Source organism: Prosopis cineraria, unplaced genomic scaffold (assembly GCF_029017545.1).
Source record: "Prosopis cineraria cultivar Desert tree isolate PC_DT_omini unplaced genomic scaffold, ASM2901754v1 PC604, whole genome shotgun sequence".
Taxonomy (NCBI): domain Eukaryota; kingdom Viridiplantae; phylum Streptophyta; class Magnoliopsida; order Fabales; family Fabaceae; genus Prosopis; species Prosopis cineraria.
Window position 1 is genome coordinate 38,970 of NW_026555929.1, and position 7,046 is coordinate 46,015.

A 7,046-nucleotide genomic window follows, 5' to 3' on the forward strand; every position below is an offset into this window, starting at 1 on the left:
GAGAGAGTATTATAGCTCGCTTGGTTGATGCATTGTAAGAAGATTCCTTATAATCCTAATGCATTATAGGATTTCAGTTGTTTGGTTGGCATTAGACAAGACAAAAGAGATTATATGAAGTAAAGGTGATTACTCTTTTCGATTTTATTTATAAGTCTTTTTTACTAATCTCATCAATATCAATACAATAAATGTACAGAGAATAGTTGTAAATGAAATTTCAAAACTAACCCTCAAATGAAAAATAAAAAGTGATCAAATCAATATAATATTTTTTTTGGTATTTCCTTCTCATACTTTATAGAAAAATTACTCTCTCTGAAGTAAAGAAAGTCCTTTCAATTTTCCTTTATAGTAAGGGTATTTTGGGAACTTCATTTTGAAATGCAAAGTCATCATCATTGAATGACTTATATTGTAGACCACATTTTCTTTTTAGAATGCAACTAATATAGTAGACCGAAGGGAGTATATCATATGCTCTAAAGAGGATTACATCAATAAATATATATAATCCCTATTATAACCACATTTTATACCAAAATACCCCTTCTCATATAACATAACAAACAAACACATGTAATCCTTATTCCATTCCATTCTTTAGTATTACATTATATTATATTCTCTATAATTGTTTAAACCAAACGGGCCATTAGTCTCTATAATTTTATTATATAATTATTTTTATTGTTTCATATTCTTCTAATTTATCTTGGGTATAAAGTTGGTTTGTTTATTTTATAATATATCCAAAAAATGATGAGAATATACTAACAAGATTAAATATGTTGATATTAATTAATGTTAATCTTTGTAAAGAGGTGAAATTATATCTTAACATATCAAAATTTAAAACATAAAATAAAAGAGGGTGGAGAACTATGTTAATCTATAGAATCATGTTTCCACCTAACAAAGATTAATGATGCTAGTCACCAGTCATAGATTAACATATTTAACATTGTAAGTATCATTTTAGTATCCTAAGATTTTTCTTAGCTCTTAAGTCCGACCTTAAAGTTTTTCAACCCTACTAGAGATGGCTTGTTGGACTTGACCTATATTACCATCTATAGTTAATAACAATATTGTTGTAATAACAATAATATGAGAATGAATTCCCTACTCTTGAGTGTAGTAAAGTAAAGTAGAATTGTGTTAATATAGACCATTTAAATTTATTCTGATTGATATTTGTTTTTAGATCCTATACTCATCTTACAATGAAACATATACGGATTATTTTTAATTTAACCATATAAGTTAAAAAATTAGACCTTCCATATCTTGTAAACTATTCTAGTTTTAGAATTTTGTAATTTAAAATATACAAAATATAAAATGTGAATAAAATGCAAAAAATAAATGTTTTTCAAAGTCATAAGCCCCGACTTCTATTTTTAAAATGATTTTTGCATTAAGAAATAAAAAAATTAAAATTCAAATAGTTTATAATAAATTTAGACTATTTATACATAAATTCAAAAAAGAACAGATGGTGTTCCCATTTTTTCCATGCGAATGGAATCAGCGCTCATTTCTATTTAATTATTTTTAATTTCTTAAGTTAGAGGATATACAATATAAAATAAATATTTTTTAATTATTAGTAACTCTTAAAAAAATATCATATAATATGACATCAAATCAAAATAAATAAATTTTAAAATAATTTTTGATTCCATCTCCTTGTATCCTGAAAAACGTGGGGCTAATGGTGGCCTCATAGACATCTTAAGGGCACAAGATAATTTAATTTAATCCCCTTATTAGTTGAACCAAAGCGTCTCTGGGTAAAAATAAATTAATCATGTAAAAAAAAAATTACAAAATAAGTAATGACTAAAAATACATTTATTTTTGTTTGATAAAAACATTATTTCTATAATCTCCTCTTATATCTTTGAAAGGTTGAATGTTAAAAAATACTTCCTTCATTAAAAAATGTAAAACATTTTTAATTGAATTTCACCCCTCAATAAAATAGTTACCTACTTTCAAACTAATCCTATCTTTTTATATTTACTCTTATTAAACACCTTATAATAAATATAAAATCATTATCAATAGGGATACTTTAAAAAAAAAAGACAATGATTACATCTTAAAAATTAAAAATGTATTATATTTTTGAACATTTAACTTCTTAAAAAATATTTTGCATTTTTTGATGGAGGAAGTATAGAGGAAGTATAAGGTATTTTTTTTGATTAAAATAAGGACATATATCAAAAAATGATATTAATTTGTAATTAATTAATTTTTTAAAAAGTAAGATTAGATTTAAAATGCTGTAATAGAAAGAAAGTTCATGCATGTCATATAATATTGAAATTTTAACAATTCATTATTCATTAATAATTAATAATTAATATCAGTACTGTTCTTCATTTCTCGAACTTCATCTCCTCTCACTTCATGCATCTGACGCTACATATAATGCTCAAAGTTTTAGGAGGGGACAAGAAGGCAGAAGCATTTCTGCGAAAAGGGCCCCGCAAATGCGTTGCATGGGCAAGCCAACCAACCTTGTTCCAGCTACAATAAAACGCAAAGGAAAGGCTAAGCAAGAAGCGATTGTTGATTGCTCATTCCAGAGATAGCGATAGAGAGAGAAAGAGAAATATATGTAGAAGAGAGAGAGAGTGGGGTGGCATGAGGTGTCGATTCAAGCATAGTATCTGCAGGTATGATCTTTTTCTTTCTCTTTCTCAATTTTATTATTCAATATTTAATCTTGGGGTGACACTGACGACTCACTTGTCGGCTTGGAACTGAATAAAGGCCAGTTAGGCAAGGAATCGTGAGCTTCTGTATCAGATATTTCCAAAAATAAGGGTTCACTTGCTGTGTGCTTGAAGCTTAATTTTAGGGAATCTTCTCAATTAGAGTTTCGCTTTGGGAAGACGGGTGTTGATCTCCAATCAACCCAAGGTCAGTTTGTTGATTCTTTTCGGGATCTTTCGATTTGCTGATTTTCTCTGTTGTATCATCTTCAACTGTATTACTGTAGCTTATGGATTCAAGTACAATCAATTGGAGTGTAGATGCTTTTATTGACACCCTTTTGTTTTACTGAACAAACCAACTAAACGTTATTTGTTCAATGCTGGCATATTCGCTATTTCTTTGTCTGCTGATAAAGTGAAACAGCAGAATGCCAATCAGATCGATGAAGTTCTACAGTATCCCTGTATATAGTCTCTTACAAAAGTTTGATTTATTACCTTCGTTTTTGTTTCTGGGTTGCGCTCTGACTTTAGGATTGGGTTTACTCATATGGCCTTTCAATTTTATTAAGAACAAATAAGATACATTATGTTTATACTCATTATGCATATGTATATGTTTTTTCCTTTTCTAATTCTTTTATTAATTCATATCATGAATTCCCCGAAGCAAAATTTCATTAGTTGGCAAAGTAGAACAAATAAAGAATGTAGCGTTATGATGGTATTATTTGCCTTTGTAGTCTATAAAGTGAGATTCATGGCTTATTGTGGTTATATATTTGATTTTAGATGAGCTTGTTCTCAGTTTTGTTGGCAATATTTACAGCAGGATTCATGGCTCATGCTCAGGTCAATGGCAACTTATCATCAGCTATTCTCAGTGCTCTAAAGATAGGATATTTGGGACTGAGTCACTAATTATTGATCTGCAGCACTCATACATGAAAAAAGCTGAATGCAGCAACCAAGGAGGTGACACTAAATAAATTTAGGCATGCCTGCTTTTGAGTCAATGAGCTCACCCTTAGTCTGCTTTATTGTTGGATATAGTCTTTCACTGAGATGCCTTGATGTTGAGATTTGTTCCTTTGAGTGTGGAAATCCTTCATTTTTTGGGGTGTTTGGCATAAAGGTTTTCAATTTACCCCAAGGACTTGTTTAATCAGGATACCCTGGCAATTAATAAAAAATTAAAATGTTAGTTTGAATATATGTAAGAAAATAAGATGGTAAAACTGAAATTACATGGATGCAGTTGGTATTAAGTTGCTGAAATTTTGTGAAAAAGTAGGTGCTGAAGGAAATTAAGATTCCTTAGGAAACTTCATTGCATAATTACAAAAAGTGGTGTTCTAAGTTTCCTAAGCTTAGTTTCATGGGAAATCAGAAGAAATCTCCATAGCAATCGTAATCTTAAGCATAGAATACAAAAACTAAGATTGGCATATTTAAAAAAATCATGAGTTGGGTAGACCTTTCGATTCCATCCTAGATGAAGTAAAAAGAAACAGAGAGAGAGAGAGAGAGAGAGAGAGAGAGAGAGAGAGAGAAGGCTCCAAAAATAAGAGAGCTGTTCTCAGGCTTTGTACACAGAAAGCTATTCAAGAGTAATGAACCAATTTACATACCGTTGCTCTCTCTCTTTTGTTCCTTATGAATACTTCCCCTTGGTACCTACTCTATTCATCTTTCTTTGTCTTTTTATTTATTTCATCAGTATGCAATTATTATATTCTACTGTTTTTTGTATATTGTAGGCTTGATGAGAAGCCCTTGTCAAATGGGGAGGTCTATATTGGTGAGATTAAGGGAGTATTGCCCCATGGCAAGGGAAAATACATGTGGTTAGATGGAACGGTATATGAGGGTGACTGGGAAGACGGAAAAATGACAGGCAAGGGACTGATTATTTGGTCATCAGGAGCAAAGTATGAAGGTGAGTTCTCTGGGAATTACCTCCATGGTTATGGCACCTTCACAATGTCTTCTGGATCTGTTTACAGAGGGGGCTGGAGGATGAATGCCGAGCATGGGATAGGACGGAAGGAGTATTCCAATTCGGATATTTATGAAGGTTTATGGAAGGAGGGAGTACATGAAGGCAGTGGTAGGTATTCTTGGAGTAATGGAAATACATATACTGGGAATTGGAAAAGTGGTAAAATAGATGGTAGAGGGGTTATGAAGTGGGCTAATGGTGATATTTTTGACGGTTGTTGGTTAAATGGGCTTAGACATGGATCAGGAGTTTATAGATTTGCAGATGGAGGGCTTTATATCGGGACTTGGAGTAGGGGTCTAAAGGATGGAAAAGGAATATTCTACCCTGCTGGCAGTAAACATCCTTCTTTGAAGAAATGGCGTAGCACTCTTAGCAATGATGATAATGGTTCAAATTTGAATTCAGAGGAACATTGGGCTCCAAAGTCAAAGGTTAAGCGCAGCCTTTCAGAAAAGGTATCAGTTAGTGGTAGCTTAAGAAATTCACGTCATATATCTCACAGGACTTCATCACTGGATTCTAGTTGGACCCAGCATCGTCCTGCTCAAGAATGCATATGTAATGATTCCTCGCAGAGATGGTCCCTTGCCTCTGATGAAGGTCACTCTGAGGACCCAGATAAAATTAGTTGGTTTATGAAAGGGAATACATGCAAGGAGTTCTGATTATGGAGAAAACTAGGAAATACTCAGAATTATCACACAAAAACAAGTGGCAAAATAAGTTTGGTGCACAACAAGTAAAGCCAAGTTCATGTGTGGACATTTTTGGAGGTTGTCGAAGTTACTATCTGAAGCTTAACTTGCAACTTGGCATCAGGTAAATTTGTTGATCTAAGATTTTGGTAATCCCTTCTAATTTGCTTTGGAAGATTTGGTGGCTGTTATCAATAATCAATAGAAGATTTAAATATTGCAGGGATGTATACTATTTTTTATTGTTACTGTTTTTATCTTGATTACTGTTATTTTAAGAAATGAGTTTATACATCTGTATTACCTGATTTGATGAGTTGAAGTCATTAAGATGGTGGACTTCTTTGTAGTTTGTGAATACCTACTTGTTAGTTGCTTCACATATTAATAATATAAAATTATTGCTTGCTGTGTAGAATAATGCGACATATCTTTGGTACAGTTATTCAAAATAAGATGCAGCTGATGATGCTTGATCTAGCTAATAAAATACATGTCCAAAGTATTTGCTTACTTTTTTCAGTTATCGTTGAAAATATTAATGCTGAAGGGGAGGCATTTAGACATTTAGTTAGCTACTTTCTGTCGGTTGGATTAATAATCCTCTGTAGTAATTTGTGGACTCCTCAATGCTGTAATAAGATGCATGTCAAGATGATTATAGAAGGAAAGATGGTGATAGATTAATAAATAGGCACATAGATTGATATGGGTGACTACTTGTTAGACTTGTATATATAGCTGAATTTGATGAGGCATGGTCTGAGGCCTTTGATAATTACATGCATTCTTCCTCATTCCTCTGTTTTGATGTAATCTTATCATCCTCCCCGTTTATGTTTTAAGCATTTAGCCCTCTTTTATTTTCTTACAAGTTGTTCTCTTTCGTGTCTTTTATTTTTTACATTTCCCCTATCTCCTCTGTTCTCTCCAAGATTGATTTTAATGTTTTGAATTTAACAACAGCAATAATGGAAGTAATAATTGCGTTATGTCAGTTTCCATGATATAAAGCAAATCCCTCATGGCACTTTTGAAAATGCTGCTTTATCTATCCTGATGATTTCTATTGCTATTGTAGTCAATGGATGAAGTTCCTTAACTATGCCTTTTGCTTTATAACCTCTACACCCCTGACTATACAAGTTATTGGACTTCTTGAAAACAATTTCTGATTCTCTTGTATATTGCCGTCAAGTGTCTATGTTGGATGTTTCTGAATTGTTAGGTAGGTAACAAATGCAATGAGATAACACATTTTACCTGAAAACAACTAATTTTAAAATATCAGCATTACAATAAAAAGGAGGCAACGGTGCACGTGTATCAGACCATAATTAATCTGGTTACAATAAAAGGAGGCAAAAGTCCAGCTTAGACTAAATTTGATTGAATTCACAGGTATACCGTTGGCAAGATTACACCAGTGCCTGCACGTGAAGTTCGTTCATCTGATTTTGGAGATCGAGCAAGAATAAGAATGTACTTCCCCAGAGAGGGATCACAGTTTACTCTCCACATAAATCCATAGACTTCTATGGAAAGATTATTGCCCCATGGTCTTCAGGTATTAATCAACTTCATGAACCCTATACTTCCAAGTTGAAGAGTTAT

General features: G+C 32.2%; 1 pseudogene; it reads left to right on the plus strand.

Annotated features, from left to right (window-relative positions):
* Positions 1–2,447: 2,447 nt before the first annotated feature.
* On the plus strand, positions 2,448–6,999 carry LOC129297758 (phosphatidylinositol 4-phosphate 5-kinase 8-like; annotated as a pseudogene).
* The last annotated feature ends 47 nt before the right edge of the window (positions 7,000–7,046 follow it).